Below are 26,003 nucleotides of genomic sequence, written 5' to 3'. Positions count from 1 at the left end.
AGGTGACCTAGCAGCAACTGGAACTGTCCCAGCCCTTGCACCCCCCCTCCCAGGCCCCTGTCCTAAGCCTCTTCCCACATCCCACAACCAAACCCTCTGCCCTGGGCCTCTCATCATACCCCCTACACTTCCCACATTCCCAGTTCGCTGCTCTGACTCCTGCGCCATTCCAGACACCAGCCCTGCCCTGCCCTGAGTCCACACTTCAGCTCAAACTTATATTTCTTACAGGTCCAGACGCATGCACATCACAGCTCCCCACCCCCTGCCTGCCCTGAGCTCCCCTCCCCCAGGGTGTGTGACAGGGCAGTACCTGTAAGCCATTGAATTTACTGTTCCCCACACAAGAGAACGGGCGGGGGGAGGGGGGAGGAGCGAGGAGCGGAGCTGGGAGCCCTTCACCTAGCACAGGGAAAGGAGCTGAGGGCAGGGAAGGAGAAGGAGGGAAGGGTGGATGCACCAGACAGCCGGAAGCGGGAGGACCAAGGGCCAGTCGCAATCCCGGGTGGCGGCAAAGCAGGGCAGAGAAGCAGGCCGGCCTCCCAAAGACATGGGCTGCCTCAGTGCCCGCTCCTCCGCCAAACCCACTGCGGACTGACTCAGCCCTTGCCTCCCCCGGGCTCGCTCAGCAGTCCCGCCCCCCGCTCCCGGCCTGTCTCCACTGACTCGCGAGGAGGTGGCGCAGGGGGCTCCCGAGAAACCCGCGACACCCCTGCCGCCCGGGCCCGGGCAGCAGCCGGCGGGATTGGCAGGAGCCTGCCCCTCCTCTTCCTCCCTGGGACAGGCCTCGTCCCTCCTCTCGTGCGAGGGAAAACAAGCCGGAGAAAGCCCATGTCAAGTCCCCGCCGTCTCGGGCCCCGGCGGCGCAGCGGCCGCTCCGCATTCCTGGCATTCCAGGGCTGTGACTGCGCGCCCGGCCGCGGCTCCAGCCCCGCGCCGCACACAGCCGCGCCGGCCCGCTCCGGCTCCGCCGCCGCCCCCTGCCTCGCTCCTTCCCCCGCCCCCGGGCTGCCGCGGGAGCTCCCCTCCCGGCCGGGGCTTCCTGCCTCCGCCGCCCCAAACTCCCGCAAACTTTCCCCGCCGCGGCAGAGACAGGCGTAGCGCGCGGGGGCGGCGGAGCCCACAATCCAGACAGCCCCCCCGGTTCCCTCGCCTTGTGCCGCAATCAGCTCCTCTTCCCAGCGGCACCGGTTCCTACCCCCCCCCCCCGCCCCGCGCCGCTTGGGATCAAGGCGGAAACCTCCTTCTCCACGCCGGGAAGCCCACCCGGAGGTTTCGCTCGAAGGCTGAGCGGCTCTTGCTGCCGTTTCCCCGAAGAAGGGGGAGCCCGTTCCCAGCGCGCCGCGAGAGGAGAAGCTGCCTGGGCGTGTAAACGCAGGTAAGCAGCCGCGTTTCCTCAAGCGTGACTGGCTTGTGTGGAGTTAGCGCTCGGACTTGCTTATCCCGCGGATCGCAGCGAGAGTGACTTTTAAAACAAGGCTTGCCATAATTTATAGCGCGGGGGGGGGGGGTATAGAAATCTGCCCCCATCTATTATAAAGTATCCTCCGTTGCAACGCAGTCCAGGACGCATTGTGTATATAATGCAAATATATTTAAACTGAAACTGCTGCGTGCTACAGATAAACTACCTGTTTGTGAATTTTAATAAAACAAGGCCACTCTGTGTAAATATAATTAGACAAGCCCTAATATGTAAGGAAAGCTGATGTTTCAATATAGGGTTTATAGAACCAATTAGGACAACCTTAGCCTTCTGCTGAGCTGCTTTCTATTTGGCAGGACTCTGTTCAGCTTCCAGGATCCTCCTCTCCTTTCATTTGCCCCACCCCAGCGGGATGGATTTACCTTGTTCTTTGTTAGCTATAAGCACTGTAACAAGTTAATCTATACTGGCCATTCCACTGGATAGCGAACGTTGTAACAAGTTGGGCAGAAATTCCTGTTATACAAGACTGTGTGGGGTATCCCTTCTCATTTCTCATGTTCCAAAGTTCCTGAATCTTAAAAAAGTCAAAAGTAGCCTCTTCACTAATTATAATCCATTTGGGATGTACATAAGGTATTGGGTGTGTGTGTGCCTGTGTGTATGTGCCTTAATATTTTTGCCCATCATGAACACTGTAGTTTTGGTTTGAGAAGTAATTCCATTATAAGCATCTCTCTGTTGCAGCTGTAACTTTAACTTCATAGAAACAAATAATACCTCAGAGGGGTAGCCGAGTTAGTCTGTAACTGGAAAAACTTAAAAAACAACAAAGGGTCTAGCACAGTGTAAAAGCCACAAAAGCCATCTAGTTTTTAGGAGACGTTTTTGCTGGAAATTGTCATTGTTTTCTGGTCTATTCTGACCATTCATTTGAAATTGTATCAAACTTTATAATGACATACAGACTCCACAGTTTGCTATTGCCCTTTAAGGAAGGTTGTAGCTCAGGGCTGGCGAACCTTTTTTGGTTTGGGGGCCACTGACCCACAGAAAAATCAGAGAGGGGCTGCACACAAGTAAGAAACAACAACCACCCACCCTCTCTCTCTCTCTCTCTCTCTCTTTTTTCACCAGCATGGGCTCCCCAATGCTGGGGACAACTCTGATTGCCTTGAGGGCCAGATGAGGCAAGCTGGGGGCTGCATCTGGCCCCGGGCCTTAGGTTCCCCACCCCAGCTGTAGATCATAGCTAACATTGGACTACTTTAAAATATCAGGGGTTACTGTATTATGTGTGCATAGAATAGATTTAGGCATTGATCTGTAAATGACTGTGCAGATCCCTTGATTTTAGTGGATCTCTGCACTAACATAGTGGGTTTGCCTAGCTGAGTTTCTTGAAGGATTGGAGCCTAAACCTAAATCCAGTGGGCATGATTCAGAAGTTTTGAGCCATGCAAACTGCTGATTTTGGGCCCAGTCCTGAAGCTCTCATTCCAATGATAATCCTTTAAATCTGTGGAATAACTCATGGGTTTCCAAGCCTGCAATTACAACTTTATGGCCATATGCCCATGTAAAGGTCTGATGGTACAATTACATGGGCTCTGTCAAGTCTCACTGGAGGATCAGGGCCCATATGGGTGAATGCTGCAGGATGGAGCCATTAATACTGCTTCATGTATACAATGTGCCTAAAAAAGAAAACATTTAAAATCCGTGACTTTCAAATATTTGCATTCCCCTTGCCACAGCTAGTCTTAGTACAGTGGTGTTCCTTGAGCCGGGGTCTCAAACTCATGGGTCGCAGGCCATCTACAGCCCAGGCAGCTCCCCAGTCCAGCACATGAGTCCCTGTGGCCCTGGAGGGGTCAGTACCCTTCATCCCCCTCCTACTCTGCCTTGCCCCACTTCTTCCCACTCCTGCTCTTTCCTCTCCACCCATTACACCCCTTATCCCAAACACCTCCCCCGAGGGATGTGGCCTCTGGGATTACTAGGAGGCCTGGTGCAGGGTGGCATCAGGTGATCGGGCCCCTCTCTCCCTCCTGCATTGCAGGAAGCAAAGCGACTGGGCTAACCTGGGAGATGGTGACAGAGAGGAGCAGGCCGCTGCATCGCTCCACTTCCCTGCGGCTCCCACCATTGTGGTGAGTGCCGGGAAGCCTGACCCCAGCCGCCCCTCCCACAGGCTAACCTGAGTGTGAGGGATCAGACCATCTGTAGGAGGTTGGAATGGCCATGGGGGCCCACAAAGAGTGGAGCCCTGAGCAGCTTCCCCCACCCATCCTATGGATGGGATAGCTCTGCACACATGTCCCCAGACCACAGGGATGTCCTGACAGTGATGCAGAGCTTGCAACCAGAAGCTGCTCTAGCCCCTGCTGTACTGCTGCTGGTAGCAATGGAGGCCCCCGATGGGGTTTAAATTGCCCCAGGGTGGCAGGCAGGGCTGGGGAGCATGTGTCCTCTCCCACCCCTCCCAGGGCCCTGCCAGAGGCGTGTGCCCGCTGGCTCACTAGGAGGATTTGATGACTGGCATGGCCCTAAGGTAAAGTAATCTTCTTGGACAGGTCTCAGATTCAATTAGCCATTGTTGTTAATGGCTCTTCATGTATATCGCAGCTGGTCAATAAGTGCCAGTGGATGTTAAAAAGCATTTTTATAAACACGTAACTGCTGAATTTTTCAGTGGTTGCATTTTTACATACAGGGGGTGGGAGGCGGCTCCATGGGAACTGGTGCACATGAGGAGCTGGTTTGAAAGCTGGCTCCCTGTGAACACTGGCTCCTCTCCTGCCTGCCTGCCTGCACTGCTGCCTCTGATACAGTAGTAGCAGTACAGAAATGTGGGGCAGGTGGCTTGTGGGGAGCTGGCCCCATGAGCACCGGGTTCTGCCTCGGAAGCCAGTTCTCACAGGGACCCTGCTTAAAAGTTGGCTCCCTGCAAGCACTGGCTCCTGTCTGCAACCCCACCCTCGCCCTTGTGCTGGTGAGGAGATTTGCATGTAACTGTGATGGTGGTGGGGAGATTTACATGTAACTGTGAATATTAACCAATGAGCCCAGGCTCATTGATTAACCATTTAATTGTGTATATTAACACATCCCTTGTAGGTGCCTTGTGCCTTAGTAGTTGTTTCTTAAATATGGCATAGTGCCCCATGAATTAGGGTTCTTTGAACTCAAATTTGCACACACTTCCCCCTCTTAAAAGTGGCTAAACCAAACATAGAAAAAGTTTTCATTCTGAAGAAGAGTCAGAGGTGCTTTTGGCACCACTGTGATCAAAGGATCACACATTTTTCTTCATCTTTGTCGTTTCTTTACTTTGGGTCTGGAATTGATTACATAACACTAAAGCACAAGTGTATTATTTGTGAATAGCTTTTGCATGCATATCCGCGCAGCATAAATAAATCAGGCTGCTTGGTTGGCAAGTCAGTTTCGGTTGTACACAAATTGTTAGGCAGCTAATATAACTAGATAGAACTATTGTAAGAATGCAGTAATTTAATATGTCTTAGAAAGTTTTCATTAGGCTTTCACTACTATAATTATAGGTCCCAGTCCTTCAAAGACTTACCCATGTGCTTAACTTTACGCAATGAAGCCACTGAGATGACTTGTGTGTATAATAATATTTATGTGCATAAGTTCTTGCCATAATTAAGATGTATATAGTATGGGTGTGTGTACTTTTCAAGCACAATTGCACTAAGATTAAGACCAAAATAGAGATGTTATTGATTAGGGATACTATAGCAATCTTGATTTAATCCTCTTATGCCTAAAAACATCAACATCAACAGAAGGTTACATAAGGGTGGGTTTTTTTGTTTTTGAAACAAGCTGTAAATATTTAAGGACTGTTTCTCCTGTGAGTTTTCTATTGACCAACAGGAAATGTGGAATTTTATATAAGGCTTGTAGTTTTGTATTAAAATTTATTATACAGTTGGTTCCTAGTAATTTCCATAGAACACTTTTGATTTAATTTTTACTAAGTTTAAAAGATTCTTTTGTAAGGTACTTTAAAAAAAAAAAAGGTTTCTAATTGGGGACCTCGAAGCATTTTAAAAACTCTATTGAGTTAAGCTTCATAGAGCTTGATGAGCTATGCACTATTATCATCCTTAGTTTATAGAATGGGAATCTGAGGTGAAGATATTAAGTGACTTTCCCAAGGTTACATGCTAGGGTATAACAGAGCCTGAAAGAGAAGCCCAAAGTTAATTCTAGGGCACCCTGACCTAACAGGCAGCAGAAGTTAAGCTAGATCCCAGGTCCAGCCTTAGGTGTCTGCCAGCCTAAGTGCAAAATGCTGTTGTCCTCTTCTCTCCACAAAGCAACTGAGCTCAAAAAAGAAAAAGGTAGACTGATATCCCCACACCGCATGTGCTGATTTAGAACCCCTGAAAGTTAGAGCCCAGGATGATCCCTCTGATGGCCAGCCAAGACAGATCTCTCTCTTCCCAGATGGATTCCCTTTTGGGGCTATTCCTTTTCACTCCTAGCTAGGCTGTTCTCCTGCTTTGCACCGACTGTGCCAGCTCACTGCAGCCCGTTAAGGAGACCAGTGTTAAAGTCCTCATCTTTCTACTCCCATGGTCACCAACCCATCGATTGTGATCGACTGGTTGATCGGGAAGGCTCAACCAGTCGATCAGGAGGTGTTCAGAGCCCCCCATTTTCCCCTACCCCCCAAGAAGCCCCACTACTTACCTCCAGCGAATGGAGATAGTGTTGGATTCCTACGGGGTGGAAGGAAGTCTGGCAGTTGCGTGCCACTTTCGGGGTTTCAGGAAGTGCGCTGGCTGCTCCCCCTCCCCCAAACAGCCGGCATGGTACCGCAACCCAGATCTGTGGCGTGCTGGGAACTTGCTGCACAGGGGGGTAGGAGTCGTGGGAGGAGGTGCGCGCCCGGGCTTCCCTCCTCAGGAGAGGGGGTAGGAGACACGTGCTGGGGCTTCCCTTCACTGCGGGTGGGGGGGGGGGAGGAGGAATCCTGAGAGGAGGCGTGCATCAGGGATGGTACTTGGTCCTGCCTTGAGGGCAGGGGACTGGACTCAATGACCTCTCGAGGTCCCTTCTAGTTGTATGAAGGGATAGGAGTCCCGGGATGAGGCACGTGCCGGGGACTCCCTGTCCCTGCTTCCACTGGCACCCTGTCTCCTGCTGCAGAACCCTGTCCCCAGTGGCACTCTGTCCCCGCCCCAGCACCCACTAGCACCCTTCCCCAGTATCATGGCCCCTGCTCCCACCAGCACAGTTGGGTCCATATTAGTGAGGCTTGGGGGAGGGGGGGGTTGGAGGAGTTATTTTTTTGCATCTCACTTGTGTGGTCCCAACTGACTTTTCTGTGGGTCAGTGACCCCTGACTCAAAACAGGTTCCCTGCCCCTCTCATAAATAAAGACAATGCAGAAACTTTTTGTGTTTGATGTAATATTTTATTAAAAAATGAAGCCTGGTCAACAAGCCCCCAGTTGGGGCCAAACCCCCATCTGGCCGCAGCATCATAATACTCCTGCACCCTCTCTCCGCCCCCCCCCCCCCCAGATCTGAGCCTATCATACACTGGAACCTCCTGTCCTGAGCCTCTCACATCCCCAAACTTCTGTACCCCCACATCCTCAGTCTTCTACCACAACACTTCCGCACCATCCACACACCGCAAATCTGTCCTGAGCCCATCATACTCCCAACCTCCTTGCCCTGAGCCCTCACATACCCCAACCCAAACTCTTGCACCCTCACATCCTCAAGCCTGTGTCTTGCTCAGTGATCCCAACCCTCCACCTGACCCCAACACTCGCGAGCCTGGAGCCTCCTCCCCTTCTCCACTCCTCCTGTATCCAAATTCCTTCCCAGAGCTTGCACCTCTCACCCTTTCCCACATCCAAATCCCTCATTCCCACCCCAGAACCCACACAGCCTATCTCAACTCCTGCAGTCTAGCCGTACCCTCACTGGGTTTTTCTGGGATTCCAGAGGTATCCTGGAAAAATTCTTCCACGTCCAGGGACGCATTTGTTCTTCTGCTTTTTTTTAGCGGAAGAGCAAACATGCTCTTTTGGTAATCTCTGTATTCCTCGTTCCACGAGGAATAAGGGGGCTTCCAAAAGAAGGGATTTTTCTGACATTTGGTCTAGTCTAGACAGGCCAAATATCGGAAAAACCTCTTCCTACAGAAGAATAGAAAAAAAAGCGGCAGTGTAGCCATACCCTGAGAGTGTATAAAGGCTGGGGATAGTAAGTGATAGAGAGGAAGAGAACAGAGAGGGCTGGGCTTCAGGGAAGGGGTGGGATCTTAGGGGAAGGATGAGGTAGTAGATCTTGGCTTGTTCTGACATTTAAAAAGTAATCTTGGGCATGAAAAGGTTGGAGACCACTGCTCTACTCCATAGGATGCAGCAAAGCTGCAGGGAAGTTTGAAAAGTGTCCCCCTTCCCTCCTACTTAAACAGCATTGAATTATGCCACAAGTGATTTGTACCAGTGGTTTCCTAATACCTTGAAACATCCTGTGACTCATCTTTTGGAAAGTTGGGAGGAGGAAAATTCTTGGAAGTCCAGGAATGTGGATTTCCAAGCAGGTGTCCTGAGGAAGGAGACTCCTGGTCCAAGATGAATGTAAGTAGTGAGAAGAGGGCCTGGCAGAAAACAGATGGGAATAAGGTGGCCAGCTAGCAAGTGTGAAAAATCGGGACACTTTTTTTTTTTTATTTTATTTTTAAATAAAGTGGGGATATAGTTGCCTGTGTAAGACGAAGCCCCTAACATTGGGATGTCTGGTCACCTGAGGTGGGAGGGACTGAAGATTGTGGTTGCAGATGTTGTGGAATACACACTTTTATTAAGTCAACCAGACCAGAGCACATTTGCTATTGTTTTTCACCTTCGATGGGTCACCACCATCCCTCCCAAATGTGTGAGGGAGAGACGCAAGGAAGAAATTTATTTATTTATTGCTTAGTTTTTCCTCATTTAGCTGGTGACTCTATTTTTTATTTTTTTATTTTTTGGGTGTTCTTTTGGGCAAAGATTATCTTTGCTCTCTCTTTTTAAATAACTGCTTAGTGCATGCAGCGGGGGCCACTTCAGATTAAGGCATCTCGGTTCTTTTATATCAATGATGGAAAAAACACAGAAAACAGGAATAAAAAAGAATAAAACCACAAGAAGAATTCATTAGAGCAAATGGAAGTTTTTCAAATAAAAATATTTCGAATAAAAAATGGCCTCTTCACAGATAAAATTATTCATGGATTTTTTGGTTTTATTTTATATAATTTTATCAAAGTTTGGGAATTTTATCTATTGTTTCCTGTATTAAACCTCATATTTGGTCTTCAGATGCAGTTACCTTTTTTTCTGAAACTCCTGCTGTATTTCTACCTCTTCCTTTAAAAAAAAATCGTGTTTATTATAAATTGATAAACTTTGATAAACGAAGAATATTGGTAATATTTTGTGGTGAAAACAAACTCTATAAGATTGCAAAAGATTAAAAAAATTGCTCCATTTCAAATGCTTTGAAATGAAAAATACAGTGAAGTTTCAACTTTTTTGGTGAAGCTAGTCTTTTTGGTTTTCCACCTCTTAAAAACCAGAGAGAACCATTTAGAGATTAAAATAATAAAAGTCTTAAAGTGAATCATTACAATAAATAACATAGCTGTATAAACTGAAGAGATGGAAATAGAACAGGACCAGAATCAAAATGAGAGCACACATTGAAATCAAGATCTCTTGATTACCAAAGGTATGTTGTAGCCACATGAGCAAATAGGTCCTATGTTATGTGTTCAGTTTGTGTGTATATTTTCTCTCTTCTGTGTATGTTTTACTCATGAGGCAAAATAAATATTTGCTTCTCAATGAAATTACATAATCATAGGATGCTGTACTTTCTGATGTAATGTGATTAAGGACAACGTGGGACTATGGCTCATAATTTCCTTGTGCCTTACAATGTTATATCTCAATATAGTTGTATTGTTGCATTTACTTTAAGGTAGTACAAATGGCATCAGGGGACCAATAGAATTGCTGGACCTCTGGGCCAGGTGGAGAGGGTGGCTCTGTGCTCTCAGAAGGGGCGGGGCTGCAGGCAGAAAGGCAGGACTGGGGGCCACCAGACCTTAGCTCTGTCCAAACTGTGCCGTGCCCCCCTGCCAGCCCTGAGCACTGCCCAGAGCGCACCACACAAGGCTTCGACAGTGATTTAAAGAGATGGGAGCACTGGGCTCTAGAGCAGTTACCCCTTTTGCCTCCCATACCTCGTAAGCAGGCCTCAATGGCACATTTTTATTTTGAAATTATAATATAGTCTCCACTGGCTTGATCTGATACCTAGGATTTGTACTTGATAGTATTCTATAACATGGGCATTGTAAAAGTCATTTTCACTGAGTTCAAGGGGTGTTCTGTGAGAGGAAGGACTGCAGGATCCTGGTTATTATGGCTATGATGATATTGTAATGAAATCAGGTCTATTCTAGTGAATTAACAACATTAGATCATGGTAAAATAAATGTGACATAACTGTGCATGCACAGTGGTTTGCCTTTCACCCTCTTTGTGGAGATTGACCTTTTTTTGTTTTTGTAGATTGCGTCTATGTTTATCTGTTTCTTTCCTATGCTTGGGCTTTATATTGTGGCATCGCCTCTGTTCAAGACCCCATGCAGTTCTAATTTCTGCTTAAAGTAACTGACAGATTTCTCAAGGACAAGAATTATAATGCTTCTTGGGCTATCTTCTGGATATAAATATTCATTCCTTACAGTTTTTCCTACTACTGCTGGTAAGGAATTGTGGTTATTTTCAAGTTGAAAAATACTTAGTTTATAGTTGGATATTAAAATAGTAATCTTAAAACATCCATACGAAAGGCATTCTTCTTAAGGAAGTCTACATGGTATTTGAAATGTCAAACCTTTGGTATTCTAGCATTAACAGGCATGTTGGGTACTCTAATCCCAATTTGGCATTCTCTTAAGGGTGTGTCTAGACTACAGAATTTTGTTAAAAGAGTGGCCGTTTTTTGAAAAAACTTCCCCTGTGTCTAAACTGCTGCCGTGTTCTTTCGAAAGTAAATCGAAAGAACGTGGCAGTTTTTTTTGACCGTGGAAAACCTCGTTTTATGAGGAATAACACATTTTTTCAAAAGTGCTCTTTCTAAAAAAGTGATAGAAATGTAGCCGTGTTAGTCTTGTGTAGCTGAAGCAAAATACAGGACTATGTAGCACTTTAAAGACTAACAAGATGGTTTGTTAGATGATGAGCTTTCGTGGGCCAGACCCACTTCCTCAGATCAAAAACCTGATCTGAGGAAGTGGGTCTGGCCCACGAAAGCTCATCATCTAATAAACCATCTTGTTAGTCTTTAAAGTGCTACATAGTCCTGTATTTTGCTTTCTAAAAAAGGCGCTATGTAATGCAAACTGTGCTTTTTCGAAAGAGAGTATCCAGACTGCCTGGGTGCTCTCTTCCGAAAGTACTGGTTGTAGACTAGACACTCTTTTTTGAAAGAATAGTAATAGAAATGTAGCCGTGTTAGTCTGGTGTAGCTGAAGCAAAATGCAGGACTATGTAGCACTTTAAAGACTGCAGCAGGATTAGCTCCTAGCCCCAGGTTGTTATTTTGAAATAAGGGTATGTCTACACAGCAAAGTTATTTCAAAATAACAACCGTTATTTCGAAATTACTTTGCTGTGTAGACATACCCTTACAGATTTTGGTAAAATACAAAACGCTCCTTGTTTAAGAACTTACATATGGTAAAGTGTATCCTATCTGGCCACCTTCACAAACTCTGCAAAGTTCCCCACAGTCTGAGGGAACTAAAAGAATCTGCTGCTAAACTCTGTCATGCTTTAGCCACTGAATAAATGCTTTCTCACTTAGTATCACAGAACTGAGGAGTGTCTTGTGCTTTTCTTCCAATTCCTGTATTATTACAGAATTATCCACAAAATGAAACTGAGAGTTGTTTTCCTAACTTCATGTTGGTGAGGATGAAGCCCAGGGTACTTATTAGGATGAGTAACGACAATATTTGCCTTCATTTCTGGTTTCCTGAGTTTGGGAGACACCAGCATTCCTGTAGAGATCTGAAAAGTGTTTGCACTTCTTTTAGGGTGTCATCCTTTTAAAAACTATAGACCTGATTCAGTGCATATTGACTTGAATGGCACTGCAGCAGGCTATAACTCAAAATAAATCAGGGACAGAGGGTGAGGTCAACAGTAATCCTTCTAGCTTTGTGCTTGTGGGTGTTTTTTTCTTACCAAGAACAAATAGTTTGCATTCCTCAAGTTTCTTAGATTAGGTCTTATCATAGGATCCCTCTTTTGAGAAAAGACACACATTACTTGTAGATAAAGTTGGCTGTAGACTTTTATTGATGAGGATGATAAAGTTAGCTATTTGGACAGGCCTGAGCATGGGGGTTTGGCAATCTGAGATTTGGCTACTAGCAGTCACTTACTTGTGTTTCCTAGTGCCAACTCTCTGATCTCTATGTTCTCTCCCCTTACAACTTCCCCTCGCAAGTCTGGGCAACTTAACCAGAGGAAGCCTGCATTGAACCCCCAGCCAAAGGGTAAAGCTCACTTCTGGGACTAGTGAGACAGCACTTATTTCAGCCTACATTGTCCCGAGCTTTGGCCTCATTGTTTACTGTGACACAGAATAAACAAAACATCCAAGCTGCCAAACCTTAGAGATGAGACTGGCCAAAGCACTCACAACTTTGGCTTAATTCTGCTCCACTGCAGTCAATAGTTAACATGCCAGCTTTGAGTAGAGGTAAGCCAGTGCTAAGTGCTTTTGAAAAATCACACCCTAATGTAGAGAAGGAAAGTAAAGGCCACTCTTTGTGGGCAAACTACCTCAAGTCTTAGTACAGATAGAAATCCCTGATGAAATCTTGGGGTAGTTTGGAGTTAGCTTTGGCGGAAGGGGAGCGTTCTGAACACATTTAATTTATTATCCAGGAGAGTCATTCTCTTGGCCAGCGCCTTTCATTATTTGAGTTTCCCAGATACTGGATTGGTGCTACAGAATTGGACCAGCAGTATGGTGACTTCCTAGCCTCTCAACAGTATGTTCAAGGTTTAAACCTCCTGTCCAGTTGGTCCTCTTCAGCCCACAAGAACTTTTGTTATTAACTTACTGTAGCTCCTGTTATTTGCATCATTAGGCCCTTTGTTTGCAACAACTGATTTGCGACAGTGGTGTGCATGTGCAACATCAAGGGAAATGTGTAGTTTTTCCACATACACTGGTAGCTGCTGTAGCTTTGCAGTGGCTGTGCTAGTCTCTGGTATTCTGAGAATAAGGAAAAGTGGTGACATTGTTACCTCATAATTTATTTCTTGCAGACACATACGACTTTCCTTCATATAGCTCAATGGTTCTGAACAACATTAATTTGTGCTTAAAGGCATGTCTCAGCCATAAAAGTGAAAACTAAAATATTACAAGAGAGTATTATCCAGATAATGTCGTATTTAACCCCGGCATACCAAATATCTTCATTGGTGAGGGTTACATTTAAAAAACTGTTTTAGTCAGGTTTTTTTTTGACATTTAGGAAATATAAGCTACTCCTAAAGTATAAAATTTACCCTAGACACTACATTTTATAAAGACAGTCTTGTGGATATATTTTACATGTAATATTGTATGGCAGCATTTCCTTGAGAGGCATGTTTAAAGAAGAGATATTGTAAGGAAAAGAGCCTTATTTGCCATGTACTGTATGTTCAGATTTCCTTCTGTTTTTCTTATTCTGAATTATTTTTTATATTGTAGTAGCAGTCAGAAGGGACTGGGCACTGTACCAACATAAAGAAAGGCAAAGTTCTTGTCCCAAAAAGTTTATAAACTGAAAGGAGAGAGAAAAAAGGGAAGGGTATAGGAATGAATACAAAAAACAGGCAGGGTAAAAGTTATCTCATGTATTTTAGTTTTGTACTTTTTGTTTGAACACATTTCTCTTCTCTTCTCTTCTCTTCTCTTCTCTTCTCTTCTCTTCTCTTCTCTTCTCTTCTCTTCTCTTCTCTTCTCTTCTCTTCTCTTCTCTTCTCTTCTCTTCTCTTCTCTTCTCTTCTCTTCTCTTCTCTTCTCTTCTCTTCTCTTCTCTTCTCTTCAGTAATGATTAGCTAGCTAGTTTCTTGATGGTTTCTTGGTTGGAGATATAATTTTAAATCATAAAACTATTGAATGTTCATTGAGAGATACATATTTGCTGCAGTATATTTTGATTTCAAATTAAATTATGTTGGGGGAATATGGCTTAGGAGATAAATTATTCTCATAATACCTGATTTTGGGAAGTGCTCAAATTCCTTTCAAGTCACTGGGAACAGTGCATGCCTCTGGGAGCATTCAGCATTTCAGAGGATCTGGCCTGTAACTTCTTACTACAGATTGAAACTCTCTTAACCAGGACTCTCTGGTCCAGCAACCAGAGAGTCCCACTGGAAGCCCTGCAGACTGGCAGGGCAGCGGGAGCCTGGAGGAGAGGCTGTGGGGCTGCCTGGAGTGGCAGTGGGGACCCAGCGCGCAGAGGTAGTGGGGGCTGCCAGACCCTAGAGCAGGAGCCTGGTATGTGCACAGGTGGCATGGCTGCCTAGCATGGCGGCGGGTGGGGAAGGGCCCTGGTGAAGCGGGGGGGCTGCCTGGTAGGGCAGTGGGGGCTTACAGGGCAGCAGGGCCAACGAGAGGGGGGAGCCAGTGGGGAGGGAAGTAGTCGGTCCAGGGCTGGAGGGGGCTGGTGGCGGGGGGGCCAGAAATGACCATCCCTCATCCGGGATTGGTGAGGTCCTGAGAGTGCTGGGCCAGGGACATCCAATATGTATTGTAGCTCTTCCCACCAGCCATATTCCATCTATCATCGCTTACGTCATTGACATGATAGCAACTTCAGTTTTTTTAAGTTAGGGCTGTATAACTCCATGATTTTGTGAGTTTGGTAAAGCTGATCTACTGATGAAATAAGTAGGTAACTGAGATGAGATACCATTCTGAACTTTTTCTAGTAAAGGGTTTGATGTTACCTCCAACATACAAATAGTTGTATCCATAGAGATGTTACAGGTGTGATTTGTATAAGTTTCTAGAAAGTCTGACTTGGCTTTCTACAGTATCACCCAGTTAGTAATTAATCTGTGAAAATACTTGACAAGAGTCGGCATGAGTTTGAGGCAATTTGCGCTTCTTCGTTATTTGAGCCGGTAGTATTAACCTCTGTTAATGTGACTATAGGATTTCTTCCTGATTTATTAATGCTAATTTTGGATTTTCAGCTTGTGGTGCAATAGAAGTTTAACACATAGCTTAGTCCTCTTGTCATGCCTGAATGTTTAGTACACTCAACAACTGTCATTAAGTCTCTGGAAATTGCTGTGAAATTTGTCTTTCAATTCTTTTCATATAAAATATATTTGAAATAAATATTCATGTCTAGTAAATCTGTGTATTTAGGCTAATAGAGCAAATTTCAGGCTATAGTATAAAAGGAACTTCCAAGAACTAATTTCAAGGAACAGTGTATATTGTTACATACAGCTTTAGCTTTGGTGGTTCTTTGCTCCTAACTAAGTAGCCTCATTATAGAGGCTTGGCAGAGTTAAAATTTTATTTTTTAATGTTTTTAAATAATTTCAGCAACTACCAGTTTGTTTTTATGCAATCTTAATTTTGTATCTATTTAAATTTTCACAGTTGCACAAAACTATGCATTTTAAACTTTTTGTTGTCAGTTAACGTGATCATGGTTGCAGGAAATTATAGGAGGTGATAGTGATGCAACTGCCCTGCCCAAGGAGGAGACAGATTATGCAACCGTGGCGAGGCTGCACATAACTAAGCCAATCAGGAAAAGGCATGCTAAAGCAGCCCATATACAAAAGGGCTGTTCAGCAGAGTGTAAGGGAGTGTCTCTCACAGACACACACACAGGAGAGCGGTAGGGTGAGACTGGCTGCAGAAGAGCACCTCAGAGCAGTGCTGAGCAGTGTCAGGAGGCGAGAGAGATCCAGCATGACTGGCTTCCAGACTGAAGCCCTGAAAAAGGTGTTACAACAAGGAGTGAGAAAAATTATTCTCCTTGGCCTCTGAGGATAGGACAAGAAGCAATGGGCTTAAATTGCAGCAAGGGAGGTTTAGGTTGGACATTAGAAAAACTTCCTACCTATCAGAGTGGTTAAACATAGGAATAAGTTTCCTAGGCAGGTTGTGGAATCTCCATCTCTGGAGATATTTAACAGCAGGTTAGACAGACACCTGTCAGAGATGGTCTAGATGGTCCTGCCATGAGGGCAGGGGACTGGAGTCGATGACCTCTCAAGGTCCCTGCCAGATCTAGTGTTCTATGATTCTGTTATTCAGGGGCAGAGAAGGTGCTAGGCCTCCTGGGGAAGTGGACCAGGGAAAGTTGGCAGCAGAAATAGGAGGAAGAGCAGTAAGTAGCTGCCAGATATAGGCACCCCGGGACAGGACCCAGAATAGCAGGGGAGCCTGGGTCACTGCACCTCCTTTGCCCCAGCTTGTCAATGAGGGGAGTGGCCTGAATCCAATCTGCAGTTTGTCCTTGAAGCTAGGAGCTACACTAGAGACTGCAATTAGCTGCGGAGGCAAGTGATGGGTCTCAGGACCTCCAGTGGGTTGGGGCACATCCAGAGGGTCATGCCCCAAAGAGAATGCCACGATCCAGGAGTGCCGTGGTCCAGATGATGGAGACAGCAGAAATGACTGACAGGAAATCACCAGTAAAGCGAGGTATTGTGATTATGAGCTCATTTCCAGAACGGCCTGCAGGAGGTACTGCAGGGATGAGTCTACCCCTGTTACAGGGGAGTCAACCAATTATGTAATGACCATAGACAGATTGAAAAAGTTAATTTTATAATAATTAAAACACATATTTTGACACATGATGTTGATAATTTACTAAGTAAATATCCTTAAATCAAACTTGTAATTAGGAATGTAAACATGTATTCATGAGCACGTTTAACTGCATGGCTCATCGGTCAACCCTCACGATTACAGGAAGCCCCCTTCTGAACTCCAGCCCCCCGCGCTGTTGCTTCTGTATCAGAAACAGCAGTGGGGAGGGAGGTGGGAGCTGGTGTGTGGGGAGGTGGCTTTTAGCCAGCTCCCCACAAGCACCAGCTCCTGCCCCTCATACATGTAAATGTGTAACCACTGAAAAATTCAGCGATTACATGTTTACAAAAATAAACATATTTCAACATCTGTATTTTTAAGTTCTCAAGGCGCATCTTTTTTACTTTTCTTATCTATAAATTGTGCTTATTGTCAATGGAAATACTTTTGATGGATGTGTGTGTCTGTCTACATTAATGTTTACCAACTTTTACTGATAAAAATTGAATCTTTCCAAGTCTATTTGGGTATGTCTACACTACCCCGCTAGTTCGAACTAGCGGGGGTAATGTAGTCATCCGCAGTTGCAAATGAAGCCCGGCATTTGCATGAAGCCGGCCGGCGCCATTTTTAAATGCCGGCTAGTTCGAACCCCGTGCCGCGCGGCTACACGCGGCATGGAGTAGCTAGTTCGGATTAGGCTTCCTCGTTCCACGAGGAGTACAGCTAGTTCGGATTAGAAGCCTAATCCGAACTAGCTACTCCGTGCCGCGTGTAGCCGCGCGGCACGGGGTTCGAACTAGCCGGCATTTAAAAATGGCGCCGGCCGGCTTCATGCAAATGAAGCCCGGGAAATTCAAATCCCGAGCTTCATTTGCAACTGCGGATGACTACATTACCCCGCTAGTTCGAACTAGCGGGGTAGTGTAGACATAGCCTTTGAAATCGAATCCTTTCAACCAAAAAATGTGTCTGTCAAGTGGATGGAAACGAATATATACTTTTTAAACTCTCCATGTGGTGTTTTGCAGTCAGTCAGAATGATTTGATACTTTCCAGATATCAATACAATGGAAATAACAATAACAGAAGGATGTCATTATTTATCCTGGAACATTCTAAGGATGAAACAAATCGTGTTGGTATGGGAAGATTTTATAAAATCAGGGATAACATCATTCATGGATATATTTTGGAGGTTTTTCTGGTGTTAGATTCAATTGCAGGAAGAAGATAGATACCAGAGATTTGCAGTAGATATTTCAGTATTGTAGAAGATGATTTTGAATTCACTAATCATGAAGAAGCCTTCTTAGAAGCAGAGTGACTGCTTAGATTATCATCTTTCCATAAGCAGATGTGGTACTAATCTTCTTGGGTTACAGTATGCAGTGCTCGGTAGGTGCAATGTAAAGGAAAAAAGAATATTGAGTAGGAAGTAACAAAATTCATGATTCAGTGTGGAAAAGAGAGATTAACTAATATGTCTGGGGAAAATAGCCTGAAACACATTCAAGAGTAAAGAGAAACCTGCAAAACTGTAAAGTTGGCAACCTTCATTTTTCTCTATCAGGCAAAACTTCCTGTTATCAGCTCTGTTAGGCTGTGGAATAGTTTGTCAAGAATGTCAGTGGGAATTGCATCACCTACAACACTTGCAACAAGACTAGACAAAGCACCAGTAATTCTGTACAGGCAGAAAGTTGAATTATGAATCCTAACAGGCTTCTAACTTTGTAACTGCTCAAGTCTCCCATTTGGCGGTGATCTGAGAATATAAAACAGATTATATATAGTTTACACTGTCTTTTTCACAAGTTTTGATAATTCTTGCCATATGGAAAGCTACAGGAATGAAGAAGATTCATGTTTAATAAGAGATTGGAATAACCACCTATAATAGCAGTGTAAAAATGCTTAAAGTGCATGTTGGTGAATCAAGCAATGTCTTTATAACACAGTTTTGCGCTTTTGGCTACACTTAAAAGTTTGGTATGCTAACTACTGTTTGGACCACTTAGTATGCCTGTAATAGTTCCAGAGATGTGCTCCCAGTGGTACACAGGTGATCACATCTCTGATTTGGATTAAGCTTGCTTTGGGTAAACTTAATGGTGCTGGTGTTGTGCTACAGGATTTCATCACCCAGTAGAACTAATGGCACAGTCTTCTCACTGCTATTCTGCAGTGCACATCTAATTGCTTACATGTGTTGTATGGTCTGCTTTGTTCACAAGAGTCAGATTTGCCAAAGTCACCGATCTGTAGGAATGGCATTGCTTACACCCTGCTACTTGATTTGCTTGCTTTCTTGCCAACCTCAAGTTCTTAGTAGTGATACATTCCATTTGTATGTAGCAAGCATTCCTTGGAGTAGTTCATAAGAATGACCACGTTGAGTCAGACTAAAAGTTCATCTAGCCCAGTATCCTATCTTCCAACAGTGGCCAATGCCAGAATGCCCTAGGGGGCATTCTTAGCCTCTGACAAACAGAGGCTAGGGACACCATTCCTACCCATCCTGACTAATGCCACTGATGGACCTATCTGCCATGAATTTATATAGTTCTTTTTGAACCCTTTTAAACTCTGGTTTTCACAACATCTTCTGGCAAGGAGTTCCATAGGTTGACTATGCGTTGAGTGAAAAAATACTGCTTTTGTTTGTTTTAAATCTGCTACCTATTAATTTTATTTGGTGACCACTAGTTCTTGAGTTACTGGATCAAGTAAATAACATTTTCTTATTTACTTTCTTCACATTGGTCATGATTTTATAGACCTTTTTATGGATGTTAGATATCGGGTAATTGAACAGTTGTGTAACCGCATGAATTCTTACTGGTTACACGACTATTCTATAGCCCTGGGGGCAGGGTGGCAGCCAGTGCGCTCTGGCCCCACTCCAGGGAAGCCCCCTGCCACCCTGCGTTGCTGCTTCTGTATCAGAGATAGCAGCAGGGGGTGCCAGGAAGGAGTTGGTCCACAAGGGGGGCCAGTTTAAAAACCGTCTCCCCATGCAGACTGGCTGCCTATCGCCCTGCGCTGCTGCCTTGTCTGGAAATGGGTGACAGGGAAGGATCATGTGAGGATTACCTGTTGTGATCCCTCCCTCTGGGGCATCTGGCATTGGCCACTGTCGGCAAACAGGACACTGGGCTGGATGGACCTGAGGACTGACCCAGTATGGCCATTCTTATGTACTTAAAGCCTCACCTCTTGGAGATGAGCTGCTCTTACTACATTTAAAATGCAGAGGTGTAGCAGTCGGGACCTGGCGCGTCTCTGCCTCCCCTCCTCCGTGCACCACGGAGATACTGGGGGCGGGGAACCAGCTTTTAAGCCAGCTCCCCCCAGTGCCAGCTCCTGCTCCCCTCCCCTTGCTGCCTTTCACATAGAGGCAGCAAGAAGGGGCGTAGAATGCAAGTAGTCAGCTCAACTGCCTGAAAAACCTAGGCTTATCGGGTAGTCAACTATTCGACTACTCTTTTACATCCCTAGCTAGTATATTTTGTATACCCACTGAAACCCATAACTGCCTCAGTAGTGCTGTCTTGTCTGGGGCCTTAGTCATGCAATGAACTCCATGCAGGAGGAGCCCTGTGTCTTCACAGAGCCAGCGGCTCTCTTTGGTCTTTTGTGTGTGGAGGTTGTTGAAGAATTAGGGCCTTGTTTTGTATATTGGATACCTTCTCTTCTTCTACTTTGCGTATGTAAGAGAACAGCTGGTCAATGTTGGCAGCTACTCTACCCTTTTTTTAATTAAAAGAAAAATAAATTAGCAACTATTTTGTTCAGTAGGAGGAAGCTTCTCATCTAGCAGCTGTTTTATTTATTTTTGTGCCTTCAGTGTATGTACCACTTGCCACACAAGCCTTGTTCTTTTTTATGGTTTTTCATAAGCCTGTACACTAAAATATTGTGTCATAGGCTGCAAGCAGTAATATTGTTTGTAATAGCTGTGATGTGTTGCTTATTGACACATTCATTGTAGGCTTCTGCCTTGAAAAAGTAATGTCTAGACTTGTCCAGAAATATGTCTGCATGGTTATATTTCCTCTGCTAGGGATCATAAACACATCAGATAATGAAATAATCATTCTTTCTCTCTCTCTCGTTCTCTCTCTCTAACTTTGAAGTGTTAATTAAAATGATCACATTAGATGTTATAATATACATTCCCCACAAACATGCACACCACGTTTAAAGGCAAAATGTCAAAAATCCACTTAGTATCAGTGCTTCAGAGTTTCCTTGCCCTTTGATCTTTGTTTAAAATATCTGTTGGAATAAATTACAACATTGTGTGAAATTGGTGGCAGTGTGGACAAAGGATATTGTCAAACATCTGTGGTAGTAGTTGGTATACAGAGCTTATTTAAACACAGATGTGTAAGACATTGCAAGGACAAACTCCAAGGACCCAGGGTAGCAGTGGTGGAGATGATAATAAATTAAACAAAATATCCGGCTTTCGTGTAGCTGTTGATTGATTAAATGTTGTATTTAACCGGTTAACTGCTTAAACAGGGGCAGCGGTGTTGGCCACCCACTGCAGCCAGGCTGTAACTGTCCCCTTCCACCCTGGGTGGGAGCTGCTCTATCCAGGTTGGAGTGACCTCCAGCCTGGAGCAGCCCCCAGCCTGCAGCGGGTGTGTGGGCCTGCTCTAGCCCTGTGCCAGTTAACTGTAATTGGTAAGCATCACCCAATAAGGATGGTGTTTGCCTGTTAACTGGACTTGTTAGCCATTCACATCCCTACTTTCATCCCCAGCAAGCATGAAAAACTGATTAGTCTGTCCTTTTTCTGCCATGTGGTGCTGCAGCCTGCTATATTTTATTGAGTTTGAAATGAGTAAAAAATAAGAAAGTGAGCTGAGAGTGCATTTGAGAGTAGTAGTATTTAAACAAACCTTTTGAATGAGTCCGTTGTGGAGCAGTATAATTAAATAGAGTGGATATGGTGCCTGGTGCAGGAGATCATTCAAGATGAGAACTATTTCTAATGCTGTGTAAAAGTCTAAGTAATATTGTGTTATTAAATATTGTAATACAGTAATATGTTACATTACAGTATAGTGAATATGTATGAAAATATCTAACAATTGAACTGTCAATTTATTTTTCCCATTTGATGCATCTAGCATCTCCATAACCATGAATGAATTAGATGTCTAATCCACTGACATACCGTATTTTCCGGCGTATAAGGCGACTGGGCGTATAAGACGACCCCCTAATTTTCTAGTTAAAACATAGGTTTTCGCCTATACTCGCCGTATAAGACTACCCCCCCTTAAGAAGCCAACCGGCAGCGCCCCAGCTGCTCTGCCCCAGGGTCCACAACAAAAGCCTGGTCTGCAGCTAGCGCGCCCCCCAGGGACACCGGGAGACCAGGGACACCGGGAGCAAAGCTGCAGCCGCGGCGGGGTCCCGCGCAAAGCCTCAGAGGTGCGGGACCCCTCCGCCTCCCCGGCTTTGCTCCCGGTGTCCCTGGTCTGCTGGAGACGGTCCTCAGCAGACCAGGGGCACCGGGAGCAAAGCCGCAGCCGCAGCCGCGGCGGGGTCCCGCACCTCTGAGGCTTTGCCAGAGCAAAGCCTCAGAGGCGCGGCACCCCGCTGCCGCTGCGGCTTTGCTCCCCGTGGTCCTGGTCTGCTGGGGACCGTCTCCAGCAGACCAGGGACACCGGGAGCAAAGCCTCTGAGGACGCCGGCAGCGGGACAGCTGCGGCACGTCTGGGCTGTCCCGCTGCCGGAGCCCCTCCGCGGCTTTGCTCCGCGTCTTTCTGGTCTGCAGACCAGGGAGACGCGGAGCAGCTTTTCTCGCCCCGGAGTACACGGGCGGCGGGACCGCGAGGTCCCGCAGTCCGTGTCCTCCGGGGCGAGAAAAGCCCCGTTCGTACCTGCAAGTCGGGGACTGCCTGTATGTTTATACCCGGCGTATAAGACGACCCCCAATTTTTGGGGGATGTTTTTTAGTATAAAAAGTCATCTTATAGCCGGAAAATACGGTAGTTTCAAAAAGCGTTACCATTTCTGATAGTCCTTCCTCCTGCAGCTCGTCCCATTGAAACCAGGTAGGCGGCTCGTGTTGCAAAGTTTTGGAGAATCAGCATGGTACTTTGTGCTCTAAAGTGTAATGCATGAAAGATGCTGGAGATTTTTAACAGCTTATTTTAAGTTAATTCTTTTGTTGTACTGAGAATATAATATTATAGATATTAAACCAAAATCTAGTTAATGGTAAAGATGTCCTTAAGATCATCTCCAGGTTTTCTCATAGGATTCGTGGGCTAAACAGTACTTCCTTTGTGACATACTAATCAGCAGACCTGCTATTATATGTTCCTAATGCATCTAATGAAGTGAGTCTTTGCCCACGAAAACTTATGCTCCAATAAATCTGTTAGTCTATAAGGTGTCATAGGACTTCTCGTTGTTTTTATATGTTCCTGTTTCAATAATTATTTTAGTCATGTTTAAGACAAAAGAAAAAAAGTCGTTTACCCTTCTTTGTAATTAGATTAAGTGATTCCACAGGTTTTATTTTAAACTTTTGATTTTCTTTTGAGACTTTAGGATATACATTCCTTCCTCGTCCCCAACCTTCCCTCCCTTTCATAAACAAACCTTCACCTTTCTACCTCTGTGAAATCCCCTCAGGCTTGTTTTTAATGGCATAGCCACTGTGGTGATAACCCTCTGGCTAGGAAAGCATGAGGCTGTTCTTCTCTGTGGATTACTGCTATTCAATGGCTTGTGCAACTGGCAGAGCTAAAGAAGTTGCTCAGCTGTAATGCCCATTTAGGTGCTCTAACCCCAAACTCATTTGCAAGGACCTGACCCTGCAATTTGCTGAGTGCCTCCTATTGAATGTCTTTCCGCTCGCCTCACAAGCTGCTGCTGATCTCCAACTTTCATGGATAAAAGTGGAAATTGAGAGCCCTCAGCACCTTGCAGGCCAGCTTTTGGTTGCAAAACTTGCCTGAACTGGTTGTCTGGTATTTGAAATGCATAGTTTGTTTGTGGTTCACAGTCAGGTGAGAAGTTTGGAACACGCAGGTGCCTTTTAGAGCAGGCAGAAGGGTGTGTTTGGTTTGGTTTGATTGTTTTTTGAAGGCAGCCGCCATGCTTTATTTTTTTCTGTTACAACACTTCATCTCTTTCAGAGGCGATACTGTTATTATTAAACTGGTTAGGTTGAAAATAGCTGAAGAGAAGGGGTAAATTTCACATGCGGTTATCAACAGTAAATAAGAACTTCAGAACAGGTCTGGAAATGTGACATTAAACCACAAAACAAAGTATCTGACCTCTGGAATCACAGAATAATTTCATAATTCTTTTGGCATCGTCAGACATTGCCTAAGGCTCAAACAAAGCTCCTCCATCTCTATCACGGACTGCTCCTTGCATGTCCTTTACGTTAAGTCCTGCAAGTTTTTCCTTTCTAAATACTACTTGATGTTAGGATTCTTTTGGTGGTTTCTTTTACAAATTCATCCAGCTGCCTAATACAGGTTGAAACTCTCTAAACTGTGACTCTCTGGTCCAGCAACGTCCTTAGTCCGGAAGGATCACGGATGTTCCAGGACTAGAGAGTCCCAGTGAAGGTCTATTCTAGTGGCCGGGAGCCCTGCAGGCAGGCTGGAGCTCAATAGTGGGGCTGCCATGGGGCAGCAAAACTGGGAAGTTGGTAGTGGTGCTGCTGCCTGGTGGCATAACCATAAGCCCAATAGCTCTGCTGCCACTTGGTGGTACAACCGCCCGGTGAGAGACAGAGGCAGCAGGGCTGCCTGGCAGTGGGGCTGGGAGCCCAACAGTTGAACTGGTCAGCTGCAGGGGCAGGATCCTGGGAGTGGGTTTACCACCTGACAGCTTAGCCAGAACCCGGCAGTCCTGCTGCCATTTGGCAGAGCTGTCTGGAGCAGGCAGATGGGCGGTGGGGCTGCCCAATGGGGCTAGAGTCTAGCAGCAGGGCCTCTGCCCAGCGTTGTAATTGAACCCCAACCATGGGGCTGCCACTTGGCAGCTCAACTTCCCAGGTGGGCTGGAGGGGGCAGCGGTGGGGAAAGAGTCGGAGGCGGTTAGCTGGCCAGAAGGCTGACATCCAGGCCATGGCTGGGGGGAGCGGGTGGCGTGGGGAAGGGGCAGAAATGACCTCCTATGATCCAGCAAAATCCCTCATCCAGGTCTGGACAGGTCCCAAGGGTGCCAGACCAGGGAGGTCTGACCTGTAGCTTGCTTGCCATATACTGGACAATATTGGTTTTTGCTTGCTTGTTGGTTAAGCGGTCATTCAGGATCCATGCACCTCCGCCCTTCCTCCCCCCCAAAAACTCCCAAACCAATACGAGTTAAGAATCCTTATCTGGTTTAAAGTAGCGGTGAAGTCCCAGCTACTTGGATTAGAAGCTTGAGTTCAACTCCAGGTTCTCCTAAAGGCTATAACTCAAGCTGTTGACCTAAGATAAGAGTAAAAAAACTGTGTCATTCCTCCTGTTTTAACCAGGACTCCTGTTAAGTTATGTGATGCCTGTGGTGTATCCTTCTGTGCTTCCTTATAATGAAATCTATGGCATTGCCAAGCAGGAGAGCTGGGAGAGGGTTTGAATCAGAATCTAATGGAAGAGTCTGATAAACAATTCAGTCAAGTCTGTGTTGACTTGAACTGGTCCCCTTGATATAAGGCCTTCATGAGGCTCATTATATTTATTTTCATAGCAGTACTTACAATGTGATTCTTCTGCTTTCCTAGTTACTAATTTAATCCATAGGGAGCTAAAAAGAAAATGTTTAGTGAATGGCTAGTCGAAATCATCTTTGTTCTTTGTAGCCATGTCTACAACCATAGTACCCATTAATTTAGAAACAAATTAGGACGATCAACTGGTTACCTGAAGTGTTTGTACACTAATGCGAGAAGCATGGGCAACAAACAGGAAGAACTGGAGGCCCTGGCTCAGACCAAGAAATATGATTTAATTGGGATAACAGAGACTTGGTGGGATGACTCGCATGACTGGAGCGCTGTCATGGAAGGGTATAGACTGTTCAGGAACAACAGGCAGGGGAGAAAAGGACTCCAGTATAAAGAGGGAGAAAAACCTGTTGAAAGTCTATGGGTTAAGTTTAAAGGAGCAAACAACAGCAGTGATGTTGTGGTTGGTGTCTGCTACAGGCCACCGAATCAGGTGGATGAGGTAGATGAGGCTTTCTTTGGACAACTGAGTGAAGCTTCCAGATTGCAGGCCCTGGTTCTCGTGGGGGACTTTAATCACCCTGACATCTGCTGGGAAACCTATACGGCAGTACACAGGCAATCCAGGAAGTTTTTGGAGAATGTTGGGGATAATTTCTTGGTACAAGTGCTGAAGGATCCGACCAGGGGCCGTGTGCGGCTTGATCTTCTGCTCACAAACAGGGAGGAACTAATAGGGGAAGTGGAGGTGGGTGACAACCTGGGAAGCAGTGATCATAAGATGGTAGATTTCAGGATCCTGACCAAAGGAAGAAAAGAGAGTAGTAAAATACACACCTTGGACTTCAAAAAAGCAGATTTTGACTCCCTCCGAGATCTGATGGGCAGAATCCCCTGGGATGTTAACATGAAGGGGAAAGGAGTCCAGGACAGCTGGCAGTATTTTAAAGAAGCCTTATTGAAGGCA

General features: G+C 45.5%; 1 protein-coding gene across 1 annotated transcript in view; it reads left to right on the top strand.

Moving 5' to 3' along the window:
* The first annotated feature begins 425 nt into the window (after positions 1-425).
* The window catches only part of PTPN14 (protein tyrosine phosphatase non-receptor type 14), a 188,278-nt gene continuing 162,700 nt past the window's right edge, over positions 426-26,003 (top strand). Inside the window, exon 1 of the mRNA XM_075925194.2 lies at positions 426-1,378. The gene's annotated coding sequence lies outside the window, so the exon portion shown is untranslated. The remainder of the gene's footprint in view (positions 1,379-26,003) is intronic.

The sequence above is a fragment of the Pelodiscus sinensis genome, chromosome 3 (assembly GCF_052426305.1).
Source record: "Pelodiscus sinensis isolate ZL-2025 chromosome 3, ASM5242630v1, whole genome shotgun sequence".
Classification (NCBI taxonomy): domain Eukaryota; kingdom Metazoa; phylum Chordata; order Testudines; family Trionychidae; genus Pelodiscus; species Pelodiscus sinensis.
The sequence above is the reverse complement of the archived record's forward strand: the minus strand, read 5'-3'. Positions and strand labels throughout refer to the sequence as shown.